This window comes from Lepidochelys kempii, chromosome 4 (assembly GCF_965140285.1).
Source record: "Lepidochelys kempii isolate rLepKem1 chromosome 4, rLepKem1.hap1, whole genome shotgun sequence".
Taxonomy (NCBI): Eukaryota; Metazoa; Chordata; order Testudines; family Cheloniidae; genus Lepidochelys; species Lepidochelys kempii.
The window spans coordinates 142052804-142068187 of NC_136383.1; positions in this window are offsets into that span (position 1 = coordinate 142052804).

Sequence of the window (15384 nt, forward strand, 5' to 3'; positions counted from 1 at the left end):
AGCCACCCTGACACCTCAGGGCCTGCCCAGAGCTGCCCCAGTATCAGCGAGGCCCAGCCCCCACTTTTCTGTTAGGACTGGAGGCTCCCAGCCTTTGCAGCTCCGCCTTGCTGTGCTGCTGAGGCCCAGGGATGGAGGGGACGGCCCCCCATGGGGAGAAGTGGGAGGGGGCCTTGCCCTGGGGCCCACAGGGAGCTGGAAGGTGAGTGGTGCCCTGGGGCCAGCTCATCACAGAGTGAGCATGGAGCTGCGGGGTCAGCCTGGGGCAGCGCCATGTCCATCCAGCCCGGGGTCCTGTCTGCGGGCAGTGGCTGGTGCCAGAGGATGAGGAGAGCAGCGGGGGCTTGGAGCAGAACCACATGGGATCTGACTTGAGCCAGAGCAGAGCTTTCAGAGAACCGCCCACACTTGAGTTCAGCTTGGTCAGGGACGGAGAATCCACCACGACCCCAGGGAAACGGGTCTTGTGCTTATTTTCCTCTCTTAACAAATTCCACCTTCTTTCCAGGCTCAGATAGTCTGGCTTCAGCTTCCAGCCTTGGATCTGTCTGACCAGAGCAAAGAGGGTTTTGTTTCCAAATTTCCGTTCCGCACGTAAGAATGTGCAGGCTGGGATCAAGTCACCCCCGAACCTTCCCGTTGAGCCCCTGGAGTCTGTCACTCCAGGCAGGTTTCTCATCTCCTCTGACCCTGCTCCAATCTAGCCACATCCTTCGGGCACCGGATCCCAGCAGCAGCCGCCCCAGGGCCGGATACAGAAGGAAAATCACCTCTCTGCTGCTGCTGGAGATTCCTGTTTACACATCCCAGGATCGCGTTAGCTCTTCTGGCTGCAGCGTGGCAGGGGGAGCTCATGTTCAGCCTGATCCCACCCCCCATCTCTGTTCCCGCCAACGGAGCCCCCGCCCCGCAGGACGGCCTGCACTGTCTGCTCCTAGATGGGACTTCACGCTGGGTTGAACTGACTGACACATGGTTTGCTTGTGCCCAGCTTGATCAGGGGTGGGGTCGGCCTGCTCTGTCCTGGGCCTCCCCATGCTGATCTCCCTCCCCATCCATCAGGGCTGATCAGCCCTTGCCCTGGGCGTGGCGGGAGCTAGGTGCCTGGTCCGGTGGAAAAGGGGACCTGGAAAGTCCGGTGGAAAAGGGGACCTGGTCAGATCTACTGACAGACACCCAAAGTCCGGTTACTGCGAGCACGGAGGCGCTGGGTTATCACCTGCATCCGCGCCATCTCAGCCAGGGCCGCCTCCTACCTGCCTCGCCCAGCTCCGGAGACAAGTCCCTCCGGAGCGGGAGGGGGCGGGAGGGAGGAGATCAGTGAGAGACAGGAGCAGGGGGAAGAGGAGCAAATGGGGGCGGGGCATTGGGGAGGGGCGGGGCCTCAGGGGAAGAGGCCGTGTGAGGGAGGTTCCAGCACTCCTGCTGAAGTGGCTGGTTTTAAAGATTGCAAAGTTGGGATCACTACGGGGGTGTCCTCTTGCCTTTTTCCTCCCGACCCCTGGGCAGGGCCCAGAGAACAAAGTCTGTCCTAGATGGGGTGACCAGATGTCCCGATTTTATAGGGACAGTCCCGATATTCAGGGCTTTGTCTTATGTAGGTGCCTATGCTCCCCCCCACCACCACATCTGGTCATCCTCATCCTAGATGGGAACGGCCCCTTGCCCCCTCCCACCTCTCCCCGCACCCCGAAGCACTGACTCCTCCACCCATGTGATTGGCGCTGGGTTTGGGCAGGCTGCGGCCGTCATGCTGACCACCTGCTGCTGTCTGGGGCTGCTGTGTGTGGGGCATAGGCCCAGCCAGCCAGACGCCCTGGGGCCATGAGGAGTGGCAGGCTGCACTGAGAGCTGTCAGGGTCCCACACTGTCTATGTGCTATGCCCCCTGTATGCCGGACCCCTAAGGGATCCCACTCTTCCTTCAGGGTGGGCCACGTGGCCTCCCCACCTCCTAGACTGATCCTCTGGTCTCCAGCCCTCCTGTTTCACGCCGGGAGCTCTGCCTGGCCAGGCCAGCTGAGAGACTCCAGGGCAGAGGCGTGCCCATGCCGCAGGGACCCGTGTGTGACAAAGTGGGAATTTTTTGTAATAATTTTATGAAACCTCTGTGTGCCTCAGTTTCCCCCTATACTTTGCAGGGCTCCCCAGTGCAGGGGCTGGGGGGAGGGTTACGTTTGCTCTCTGCGCAGGCTGACAGACATGGCACGGCTGGGGGGGAGGTGTCTCCGTCCTGCCTGGGTAGAACGAGCAGAGTCATTAAGGAGCAGACTGAAATTGAACCAGAGCCACAGAGACGATGTCAGGTCCAGTGACTTATCTACTGGTCATTCCAGCCAGGAGATTGTGAACTCAGCCTGGTCCTGCCTGGAGAACAAAGCCTAGATGTGCCCAGCTGTGATTAATGGAGGCTTTGGGGGCTGGAGGAAGCTAGTTCTCTACTGGGACTGACTGAGGGGGTCAGAGCCAGCCTGGCAATGGAGTCCCAGCAGCTGGGCTGGTGAATTGCTCTGGGCTGCCCAGGCCATACGCTGCGTTACCCGCTCTGTCTCTGCGCTGACTCAAGGGCTGCCCACGCTGGGGCCAGGTGACTCATGAACCCGGCTCTGTTTGGGAAACGCTGTTGGGGAGTCACTGTGAATCCTGGCTGGGGGCACGAGTCCTGCAGCATGGACACGCCTCTGCCAAGGAGTCTCTCTCAGCTGGCCTGGCCGAGCTCTCGGGGGGCAGCAGGAGGGCTGCTGGCACCCAGAGGCTCAGTCTAGGAGCCAGGGAGGCTGCAGGGCCTGCCCCAAAAGTGGAACCCTCACGGGGCTGCCCCACTGAAGGGTTCCCCCAAGGGACTGTTGAAAAGTTAGGTCATGGAACATACGAATGTAAGAATAGCCATAGTGGGTCAGACCAATGGTCCTTCCAGCCCAGTGTCCTGTCTTCCGACAGTGGCCAATGCCAGATCCTGCAGAAGGAATGAACAGAACAGGGCAATTATCCAGTTATCCATCCTCCGTCGTCCAGTGCTCGTCTCAGGCAGTCAGAGATTTTGGGACACCCAGAGCATGGGGCTGTATCCCTGACCAGCTTGGCTAACAGCCATTGGTGGACTGATCCACCATGGACTTAACTAGCTCTTTTTTGAACCCAGTGAAACTTTTGGCCTTCAAAACATCCCCTGGCTACAAGCTCCGCAGATTGACTGTGCACAGTGTGAAGAAATACTTCCTTGTGTTTGTTTTAAACTTGCTGCCTAGTAATTTCATTGGGTGACCCCTTGTTCTTGTGTTATGTAAAGGGGTAAACAACACTTCCTTATTCACTTTCTCCACGCCATTCACGATTTTATAGACCTCGATCACATCCCCCCTTGGTCACCTCTTTTTCCAAGCTGAAAAGTCCCAGTCTTATTAATCTCTCCTCATATGGAAGCTGTTCCATACCCCTAATCATTTTCGTTGCCCTTTTCTGAACCTTTTCCAATTCCAGTATATCTTTTTTGAGATGGGACGACCACATCTGCACGCAGCATTCAAGCTGTGGGTGTACCAGGGATTTATATAGAGGTAACATGGTATTTTTTGTCTTATTATTTATCCCTTTCCTAGTGGTTCCTAACACTCTGTTCGGTTTTTTGATGGCCGCTGCACACTGAGTGGCTGTTTTCAGAGAACTCTCCACAATGTCTCCAAGATAGGGAGCCCAGACTGGGACTGTCCCGAGTTTTAGTTCTTTGTCCCATGTCCCGACTGATGCATGGGGTCAGGACGCCATTTGTCCTGATATTGCGGCTTTGGCTGCTCCGGCCGCTGTTTGTTTGGTTTTTTTCCGCTTCCCCCATGTGTCCCGATATTTTGTCTGTTTCGTCTGGTCACCCTACTCCAAGATCTCTTTCTTGAGTGGTAACAGCTAATTTAGACCCCACCATTGTATATGTATAGTTGGGATTATGTTTTCCAGTGTGCATTACTTTGCATTTATCAACATTGAATTTCATCTGCCATTTGCCAGTTTACGGAGATCCCTTTGTAGCTCTTTATAGTCTGCTTTGGACTTAACTATCTTGAGTAGTTTTGTATCATCTGCAAATTTTGCCACCTCACTGTTCACCCCTTTTTCCAGATCATTTAGGAATATATTGAATCGAAGTGGGCTCAGTACAGACCCCTGGGGACACCACTATTTACCTCTCTCCATTCTGAGAACTGACTTTTTATTCCTACCCTTTGTTTCCTGTCTTTTAACCAGTTACTGATATGTGAGAGGACCTTCCCCTTTGTCCCATGACAGCTTACTTTGCTTAAGAGCCTTTGGTGAGGGACCTTGTCAAAGACTTTCTGAAAGTCCAGGTAGGCTATATCCACTGGATCTCCCTTGTCCACATGTTGACCCCTTATAATTCTAGTAGATTGGTGAGGCATGACTTCCCTTTACGAAAGCCATATTGATTCTTCCCCAACAATTCATATTTATCTATGTGTCTGACAATTCTATTCTTTACTACAGTTTCAGCCAATTTGCCTGGTACTGAAGTTAGGCTTACCAGCCTGTAATTGCCAGGATCGCCTCTGGATCCTTTTTCAAAAATTGCCATCACATTAGCTGTACTCCAGTCATCTGGTACAGAAGCTGATTTAAGCAGTAGGTTACATTCTGTGACGAAGCGGGACTGTTCTTAATGTTTCCTTTGAATAGTGTGGGGTGCCTCAGTTTCCCCTAGGCAATTCTTAAGTATCTAGGTGGTGGGATAAGGGTGTATGATCGTTACAGAGCCCTAGAGGGCAGGTGTGTGCAGGAGTCTGGACACAGAGAATGGCCGACACCCTGTTTCCTGGCAACTGATGGCCTGGGCCCTTCCCCCCTGCAAGGTGAGAGCTAAAGGGTTGGAGAACAAAGGAATCAGGTGACCTCCTGGCCCGGGAAAGGGACAAAGCCCAGAGGAGGAGGGGCTGGAGGGAGTTTCAGTTTGGGGCTGGCTGGGGATATGGAGTGAAGTGCAGACATGGTTGTCTGGCTCACTGCCCCCCAAAATGGACCCAGCTGAGAGGTCCTGTTCTCTGCACCTACAAGCTCTCTGTTAGAACATGTTCCTGTCATCTAATAAACCTTCTGTTTTACTGGCTGGCTGAGAGTCCCGTCTGACTGCGGAGTTGTGGGGCAGGACTCCCTTGCTTCCCCAGGACCCCACCTGGGCGGACTCACTGTGGGAAGCGCACGGAGGGGCAGAGGATGCTGAATGCTCCGAGGTCAGACCCAGGAAGGTGGAAGCTGTGTGAGCTGTGTGTCCTGCAGACAGTCTGCTCACAGAAAGGAGACCTTCCCAGAGTCCTAACCGGCTTCGTAGGGAGCAGTTCCAGAGCATCGCCCAGGGACTCCATGACAACTGGTGGTAGCGGTGGGATGTACTGCACCCCATGGATGGCGCTTCCTACAGTGACTGGGGAGCAGTAAAACGAAGGGGGATTGACGAGGACCAGGCGTGCCGAAGGCTCAGAGAGGAGCGGTTTCGGGGAGCGGTTAACCCCTGGGAGTGTGTGATCAGCGAGAAGGACTGTGCAGTAATGGCGTCCCCTTGGGGACTGTGGTGAGCAGTCTCAGGGGCAGAGGAGCCTGTGGCTTGGCCCTGGGAGAGAGAAGGACTTTTGCAGTAACAGGGTCCCCAGGGGATTGCAGCGAGCGGTCCAAGGGGCGGAGGAGTCTGCCGCTCGACCCTGGCAAAGAGGGGGTGACTTCGAGAAGGGCTGGCACACTAGGGTTTCTCTCTGGAAACCGTGGGGAGCTGAGAACACACGGCCTGTGAGTCCACAACACCTTGGGAAGAGTGGAGTGATGGCCTGTCACCGTCTCCTGAAGAAGAACATTGTAACCCTGTGCAGAAAGAGAGGGTTGAGCATTGGAAAGTTCACCAAAGCACAGTTCATCGTGCAGCTGGAGGAGGATGACCGCTCTAAGGAACAGATTCCTGACCCCCAATGGGGCTATAGCAGGATCTGGGAGCAGCTGGAGTGGTAGCCAGGCATCCCCAAGACTCCTGTCCCCAACAAGACAAGGGTCTTCACGATCGGGTTCCCCATCGGGGGATCGGAGACGGACGGGATTGGAGCTGAGTCCGAGAGAGCAAGAGGACTGTGAGAGACAGCGAGAGCCCGAGAAAGAGCTGCAGAAGCAGCAGCAGCATGAACTGGCGGTGGTGGGGCGGAGAGGCCTAGGGGACCCCCCAGGGGTGAGTGGGGATAGATCCTGGGGGGCCAGTTCCGCAGGGAACCTCAAGACTAAATTGCTGCCCCTGGTTAAGGAGGGGGGGATGTGGATGCCACCTCACTGCCTTTGAGCAGGCTGGCGATTTGAACCAGGGGGACCCTGCGGAAAAGCCCCGGTGTCTATCTCCCTTGCTGGGTCCCCAGGCCACAGACTCCATCAGCCAGATGGGTGGGGAGGTGGACAGGCTCCCACTCCTGACCCCAACCTATATGTCTGCGTGGAGTCTCCTGGGCTCAGACCCCACAGTGGGTGGAAGGTGATGGTCAATGGGGAGACATTCCTGGGATGGCGAGATCCTGGGACAGAGAGAACTGGTGTCAGGCCCTGGGTAGTGCAGCCTCAGATGCTGAGGGGCTGTGTGAGCTGGGTGAGGGTCCCAGGGACAAAGCCCCTCGCCCTGCCTATGGCCCAGATCCCTGTGCAGACCCAGGAGGGGTGGGGCTGGCTGGTCGTTGGGGTTCTCCAGGACATCAGCTGCAAGACCCTGTTGTGGGGTGACTGTGTCTCTTTGGGGCAGGATCCAGGCCCTGCTCCGGTAACTCCCAAGGGTTTGAATTTGAATCCAGGGAAGCAATCGGTGGAGAGGGAAATGGTCAGTGAAAATGCAGATGACCGGGCTGGCAGCAGGGAGGAGCTGCTAGGCTCAGGCTACCTGCCTGCCTGTAACCAGACCCCTGGGGCTCCCCGCCGCCCTTGCACACTGGAGAAGGGGCTCAGGCTGGCTCTGATGCTGTGAGGAAAGCAGGGAGCTCGCTGCCTACCCCACTGGGACAGCAAGGGCAGCGCTGAGCACAGTGGGAGCTGAGACCCCAGCTGAGTGGGGGGAGACACAGGCAGGGCAGGGGATCTGTGGGGAGTGGCAAGGTGCTTGGTAAGGAAAGTCTGGATGAGCCTAGGCAGCCTTGTGAGCTGATGGCTGTGTCTAGTCAGCAGGGTGGGAAGGCGAGGAGAGTGGCAGATGAGTGTCCCTGGACCTTACCTGTTAGCTGGGTGGAGAAGTGTGACAGGAAGGAAATGGGTCTCTGTCTGTCAGGGGTATTGACTTGCCTGTGGAGGGAGCTACCCTGATCTCCAAGCAGTTGTCTGTGACCAGCCTTGTGTGCTGGGACAAGGGGAATGAGATCCCAAGCTGTGTGTCTGGGAAAGGAGAAAGTGTGTCCGGCTCTTCTTTGTCTGTGGAGCAGACAGAAGGGGCCTTTCAGCCTGTGATGGTTGAGGGTCGTGCAGTTGTCTCAGAGCTGGTTCTGGATTCAGCTAAAGCCCAGGAAGGGAAGGGTCCTAAGTTTGTGTCTGCTCGGGAGAATGGCGCCGTAACTAGGTCGCATCCAGTTAGTGTCTATATCAAATCCCAGAGATCAGACAGTTCTGGTGCTTGTATTTTGCCTGTTGCTAGTGTGTTGTTGGGAAAGGGTGGAGCAACTCTGTCTAATCAGGGTGAGATCCTAGCCAGGGCACAAGGAGAGCAGGAAGGTGATGTGATTGTGTTACCTACTGAGGGTGTGGAAACCTGTCGCAAGAAGGAAAAGATTCCTGAACATGTGTGTGGCAAAGGGAAGGAGAATGCTTCTGACCTTTTATCTTGGAAGTCTGTCAGTTGCCTGAAAGGGGATTGTGTAGGAATCCGCCGGATGGGCCAGAGGTAATTTTGGATGTAAGGGAGACGCAGAAAGAGTCTGTTGTTGCTCAGGAAAGTGTTCCTCTAGAGCAAGCCCTAGGTAAAGAGGGTAAGAGCAGAATTTCTGTGCGGGGTGAATTTTTGCATAGAAAAGTCCTAGGGAAAGGAGTCTTTGCAAGCAGTTTACTGCAACTGAAGGGTGTGAAAGTGATTTAATCAAGAAAGTTTCAGTTCCTAACAGCCAGAAATTTTCTGTTGTGAATGGATCCACTGACTTTCCTGTTAAAGGGTCCAGTGTGGATAGCTTTGAGAAGGTCTCAGATGAAGTGAAAGCTGTTAAGAAAGTTAAACAGACCTCTAACCAAGTGGCTGTGTTTGGTCAGCTTGTTGGGGAGACAAGGTTGTTGAGAAAGGGATGTCTCCATGCTAGTTCTGTAAGTGAACAGTATGTGACCCAGGTCAAGATGGGGGCCCTTAACCAAGAGAGCCCGAATTGCAGCCTTCCAGACTGGAGCTCTGGGAGAAGACCCGATCCCAGTTTGACCCCGGGAGGTTTTGGGATGGCAAAAGGGTGCGGGCTGCATAAAGCTTCCCACATGTGGCATGCGAGTGCTGTCGACCACCCCTGACCTAAGGGAGGGTGTGAAACTGGAAAGGCATAAAACTGGAAGGGCCTGGTGTAACTCCCACCAAGGAACGGGAGAGATGCTGGGGCATCCATGGGAACGTTGGTGGGTTCAAACTTCCCCAGGTCACTGGCTAAAGTGACCCCGCTCAGTTCGGTCTCAAAGGGGGGAGAGATGTGACGAAGTGGGACTGTTCTTAATGTTTCCTCTGAATAGTGTGGGGGTGCCTCAGTTTCTCCTATGCAGATCTTAAGTCTCTAGGGGTGGGGTAAGGGTGTATGATCATTGCAGAGCCCTAGAGGGCAGGTGTGTGCAGGGGTCTGGACACAGAGAATGGCCGACACCCTGTTTCCTGGCAACTGATGGCCTGGGCCCTTCCCCCCTGCAAGGTGAGAGCTAAAGGGTTGGAGAACAAAGGAATCAGGTGACTTCCTGGCCCAGGAAAGGGACAAAGCCCAGAGGAGGAGGGGCTGGAGGGGGAGTCAGTTTGGGGCTGGCTGGGGACATAGAATGAGGGGCAGACGGGGTTGTCTGGCTCACTGCCCCCCAAAATGGACCCAGCTGAGGGGTCCTGTTCTCTGCACCTGCAAGCTCTGTTTCAGACCATGTTCCTGTTGTCTAATAAACCTCTGTTTTACTGGCTTGCTGATAGTCCCGTCTGACTGCGGAGTTGTGGGGCAGGGCCCTCTGCCTTCCCCAGGACCCCGCCTGGGCGGACTCGCTGTGGGAAGCGCATGGAGGGACAGAGGATGCTGAATGGAAGCTGGAAGCTGTGTGAGCTGTGTGTCGTGAAGACAGGCTGCTCCCAGAGAGGAGACTTCCCCAGAGTCCTGCCTGGCTTCATAGGGAGCAGTTCCAGAGCATCGCCTGGGAACCCCGTGACACATACCACAGTTAGTCGTTCTGTAATTTCATCTATGAATTCCTTGAGAACTCTTAATTGAATACCATCTGGTCCTGGTGACTTATTGCTGTTTAATTGATCAGTTTGTTGCATAACCTCCTCTACTGACACGGCAGTCTGGATCTCTGGGAGAGTTCCTCAGATTTGTCACCAAACAAGAATGGCCCAGGTGTGGGACTCTCCCTCCCATCCTCTGCAGTGAAGATCAATGCAAACAATTCATTGAGCTTCTCTTAGCTTCATTTCGCCTTGTCTTTCCTGAGTGCTCTTTTAGCACATTGTGTGGCAGGCTTCCTGCTTCTGATGTACTTAATTTGTTTTGTTTTGCTTTGTTTTTTGCTCTTAGTTTTTCTGTCTTTTGCTAGTTGTTCTTCCAATTCTTTTTGGCCTGCCTAATTATATTTTTACATTTGACTTGCCACAGTTTGTTCTTTTCTATTTTCCTCAGAGGCTTTTCCTTCCAGTTTTTAAAGGGTGTCCATTTGCCTCCCACCGCCTCTTTACGCTGTTGTTTCACCATAGTGGCATTTTTTGGTCCACTTACCACTTTTTTTTTTTTAATTTGGGGTATACAATTAGCTTGCGCCTCTCTTGTGGTGTGTTTATAATGTTTCCATGCAGCTTGCAGGCGTTTCACTCTTGTGACTATTCCTTGCAGTTTTTGTTTAACTAGTTTCCTCATTTTGTGTAGTTCCCCTTTTTGAAATGAAATGCCACTGTGGTGGGTTTCTTTGGTGTGTTTCCCCCTACAAGGATGTTAAATTTAATTACAGTATGGTCGTTATTACTGAGCAGGGCACCTACATTCACCGCTTGGAGCGGATCCTGTGCGCTCCTTGGGACTGAATCAGGAATTGCCTCTCCCCTTGTGGGTGCCAAGACTAGCTGCTCCAAGAAACGAGCATTGGTGGTGTCTAGAAATTGTTTCTCTGCTCCCTGCCCTGAGGTGAGCGTATCCAGTCGCGATGGGGAGAGCTGAAATCTGCCTTTATGACTGGGTTTTCTGCCTTTGTACCCACTCTAATCTCCCTGAGCATTTCTGGTCAGGTGATTGGTAGCCTCTTCCTACTGCTAGACTCTTATTATACAGCAGGGAATTTCTAGCCAGTGAGTTTCTTAGTGATGCAGTTTGAGTCATTGACACTTTTTGCTATATTTGACTCTCTGCTTTCTCTCCTGTACTGTTCCCCTCCCCACCCGCACAACCTACTCTGTCATTCCGGCATCGTTTGTGCCCTGGTTTTACTGTGTCCCTTTGATTATCAGTGTCCCAGCAAGTTTCTCTGATGCCTGTTGTATCAATATCCTCATTCAATACCAAACACCCAAGTTCACCCATCTCAGTATTTGGACTTCTAGCTTTTGTACACAAACACTTATAAAACTTGTCAATATTTAGTTGTCTGCCTCCATGTGATGTCATCAATGGGACTCGGTTTTGTTTGACTGTTTTTCTTCAGCTCCTACCTGCACTTAGCAACTTCTATCCTCTCCTCTTTACTAGGATACAACTCCACCCCTAAGGGGTGTCTCTGTCTGAGCCGTGTGCTCCTCCACCAATTGGCTTCCCCCGGGGGGCCGCAGCCTCCAGTCTGGCCTTTTACTGCGGCGTGCCAGCAGTCTGGTTCCACGGTACGTTAGGTGGAGCCCACCCTTCCTGTGTAGGCTCCTTATTTCCCAAAAGGTTTCCCAGTTCCTAATAAATCTAAACCCTCCTCCCTACCCCATCGTCTCAGCCATGCACTGAGACCCTGCAGCTCTGCCCGTCTCCCTGGCCCTGCGTCCGGAACTGGGAGCATCTCTGAGAATGCTGCTGTCACAGCGTGAGGGGGAGTCCGGGCCCTGCACCCCCACGTCCTGCAATTCCCCGTGACTCTCAGCCAGCCAGTAGAGCAGAAGGTTTATTAGAGATGACAGGAGCACAGTCCAGACCAGAGCTTGCAGGCATAAACAGGACCCTTAGTCAGGCCCTTCTTGGGGGGCAGGGAGATTAGACCCCAGCCTTGGGGCTCCCTCCTCTTCCCCAGCCAACTCCCAAAACTGGAAACCCCTCCAGCCATCTCCCCCAGTCTCTGCCAGCTCCTCCCCCAGCCTTTGTCCAGTTTCCCCCGGCAGAAGGTGTCACCTGGCCCCAGCCCGCCTCCTGGCTCAGGTGATAGGCTCAGGTATCCTCCCTCCAGGGAAGTCTCCCCTCCCCAGTGAAACTCCCCTGCCACATCCCCAGGTCAATCCTCCTCCTCCCTGCTGCATCACAGCTGCCATGCAGGGCCCTCCGGAGGAGGGGGGGAAAATGAGGCAATTTCCCCATGCCCCATAGGGGCCCCCACGAGAGTTTTCAGGGGCCCCCATGAGAGTTTTTGGTGGCACTTCAGCGGCAGGTCCTTCAGTGCCGCCGAACACACCTGGAGTGAAGGACCTTCCACTCCAGGTCTTCGGTGGCAATTCGGTGTTGGGGGGTCCTTCTGCTCCATGTCTTTGGCGAAGTGCTCCGAAGACCCGGAGCGGAAGGACCTCCGCTGCTGAAGACCCCAGGCCCCCTGAATCCTCTGTGCGGCCCTGCTGCCATGAAGGTCCTGGACTTCAATCTCTTACCTGCCTAAATGTGGCCTCCAGGACCTCTCTCCTATCCTTCCCAATGTCCCCAGGACCTACATGTACCACGGCCATTGGCTCCTCCCCAACACCACACATACATCTATCTAGATGTCTCCAGAGATCTGCAGCCTTCACACCCCAGGCAGGCAAGTCACAGTGTGGTTCTCCCAATCATCACAAACCCAGCTGTCTACATTTCTAATGATCGAATCCCCCATCACTATTACCCGTCTCTTCCTAATAACTGGGGTTCCCTCCCTTGGAGGGGTCTCCTCCGTGCGAGGGGACACCATGACATCATCTGGAAGGAGGGTCCCAACTATGGGATCATTTCCCTCTGCTCCAGTTGGATGTTCTCCTTCCTGGAGATTTTCATCCTCCTCAACAGCACTGATGCTCTCAGACCGGGGGTGGGACTGCTCTGCTGTGCCCCGGAAAGTCTCCTCCGTGTACCCCTCTGTCTCCCTTCGCTCCTCCAGTTCAGCCACTCTGGGCTTCAGAGCTCGTACTCCGTCTCTGAGGACCAGGAGCTGCTTGCACCGAATGCACCCATAGGCCAGCTGCCCAAGGACCCGTAACTCTCCAAGCTGCATTCAGGGCAGTACACTGGGCTGCTGCCAGGGCTAGTTTGACTCTGGCAGGGGGGTTGTTTGTTTGTTCTTTGGGGTCTTTTGGGGGGCTGTTTTTGGCCTAAGTATAAGGTAAGGCCTGGCTCTCATCCCCCCTCTCTAAACTCCCCCACACAACTCTCCCGTTTGCTAGCTCCTCCGTGGCTTGGGAGCGGGCTTTTAATCACTGTTCTCTCGGAGTCAGCACCCCAAGAGGGATTGGGGATCCAAGACTGGCCGGCTAGGGCTCCTCGGGAAGCAGCTCCGCATGCAGCCCCCACTGTTCACGTCAGTCACTCACCCCAGGGCTGGAGCTCACTCCCCTGCCAAGCAGTGAGTGCTGCTCCTGCAGAGCGGGACACTGGACACCTCTGGCAGTGACCCCAGGCAGCTTGCTCCCCAGAGTGGCGGGACTGGTCCCCTGGCAGGCAGCATGGGGAAGTTCTCAGGCTCACATGGAGATGCCAGGCTTGGTTTTACACCCATCCTGCCCGGGGAGACGGCCAAGCAGTGGGGAATGGGGGAAGTGGGGCAGGGGCTGGAGGAGCCATGGCCCAGAGCGTGTTCTGGGGGCCTGGCTGCACAGGCTGAGTGTGAACTTGGGCATTCTGCAGCCGCATGCCACTGCACCACGGCCACCCCCAGTGTCGGGGGGAGGCCAGGCACTGACTGGGGAGCAGCACTGGCCACAGTCCCCCGTAGGAAAGGGCCTGCCTCCTGTAAGGACACAGACCCCTTCCCATCACCCTGAAACCCACCAGCTGCCCCACCGGAGAGCCAGAGACTCCTCAAACCCCAGGCATCTTCCCCATGACTGTCGACCTGAGCCCAGACACTGCGGTGATGGACGGGCTGAACTCCTGGCTGGGGGGCAAGATCCTGGCTGGGAACCAGGCACTCAGGGTGGGCCTCAGCCCGAAGCATGCCCTGGGCTGTGTGCTGGTGAAGGAGAGTTCCTGGGGCCCTTGGCCATGGAAAGCAACAACAGACCCGACTCCCGCAGCCTGGGGCACAGCCAGGGCCTCGAGCCAAGCCAGACGGGCGGCGCTGCCCTCTGCACGGAGCATTGGCTGAGTGGCTCTGGGGCAGTGCACATGGGGTGGGGGTGGAGGGATGGAGAGGCTGCTGTTGGGGGGGAAGGTGGGGTGAGGTGGGGGGGGATGAAGTTGGGTGGTGGGTGGTGGGAAGGTTGGTATGAGGTTGGGGATAGGGGATGAGGTTGGTCTGTGGGGGGGGGACGTGTGAAGTGGGATGAAGAGGTGGGGTCTGTGGGGGAGGTTTCATAGAATCTCAGGGTTGAAAGGGACCTCAGGAGGTATCTAGTCCAACCCCCTGCTCAAAGCAGGACCAGTCCCCAATTTTTGCCCCAGATCCTTAAATGGACCCCTCAAGGATTGAACTCCCAACCCTGGGTTTAGCAGGCCAATGCTCAACCCACTGAGCTAGGTTTGATGGGGATGGGGAGCAGGAGGTGTTGGGGGAGGGGGAGATGGGATGTGGGGGAGGTTTGATGGGGGATGGGGAGGTGGGGTCTGTGGGGGAGGTTTGATGGGGGATGGGGGGGAGGTGTTGGGAGAGGGGGAGATGGGATGTGGGGGAGGTTTGATGGGGGATGGGGAGGTGGGGTCTGTGGGGGAGGTGGACTGTGGGGGAGGTTTGATGGGGGATGAGGGGGGGAGGTTAGATGGGGTGGGGGATGAGGTGGGGTCTGTGGGGGAGGTTTGATGGGGGATGAGGAGGTGGGGTCTGTGGGGGAGGTGGAGTGCGGGGGAGGTTTGAGGGAGGCTGAGGAGGGGGAGCTTTGATGGGGAGGGGAAGATGGGATGTGGGGGAGGTTTGATGGGGAGGGGGAGCGGGAGGTGTTGGGGGAGGGGGAGATGGGATGTGGGGAAGGTTTGATGGGGGATGAGGACGGGGAGGTGTCACGGAGTCCCCGGGTGATGCTCTGGAACTGCTCCCCACGAAGCCAGGCAGGACTCTGGGGGAGCCTCCTCTCTCTGAGCAGACTGTCCCCAGGGCAAGAAACTCACCCGGCTTCCACCTTCCTGGGTCTGACCTCGGAGCATTCAGCATCCTCTGCCCCTCCGTGCGCTTCCCCCAGCGAGTCTGCCCAGGCGGGCTCCTGGGGAAGCCAGAGGGTCCTGCCCCCCAACTCCGCAGTCAGACGTGACTCTCAGCCAGCCAGGAAAACAGAAGGTTTATTAGACAACAGGGACATGGTCTGACACAGAGCTTGTAGGTGCAGAGAACCGGACCCCTCAACCGGGTCCATTTTGGGGGGCAGTGAGCCAGACAACCCCGTCTGCCCTTCATTCCATGTCCCAGCCAGCCCCAAACTGAAACTCCCTCCAGCCCCCCCACCTCTGGGCTCTGTCCCTTTCCCAGGCCAGGAGGGCACCGGATTCCTTTGTTCTCCAACCCTTTAGCTCTCACCTTGCAGGGGGGAAGGGCCCAGGCCATCAGTTGCCAGGAAACAGGGTGTCGGCCATTCTCTGTGTCCAGACTCCTGCACACACATGCCCTCTAAGGCTCTGCAAGAATCATACACCCTTACCCCACCATCTAGACACTTAAGAATTGCCTAGGGGAAACTGAGGCACCCCCACACTATTCAGAGGAAACATTAAGAACAGTCCCACTTCGTCACATCTCTCCGCCCTTCGAGATCGAACTGAGCGGGGTCACTTTAGCCAGTGACCGGGGGAAGTTCGAAGCCACCAACGTTCCCATGGATGCTCCAGCATCTCTCCCATTCCTTGGTAGGAGTTACACCAGGCCCTTCCAG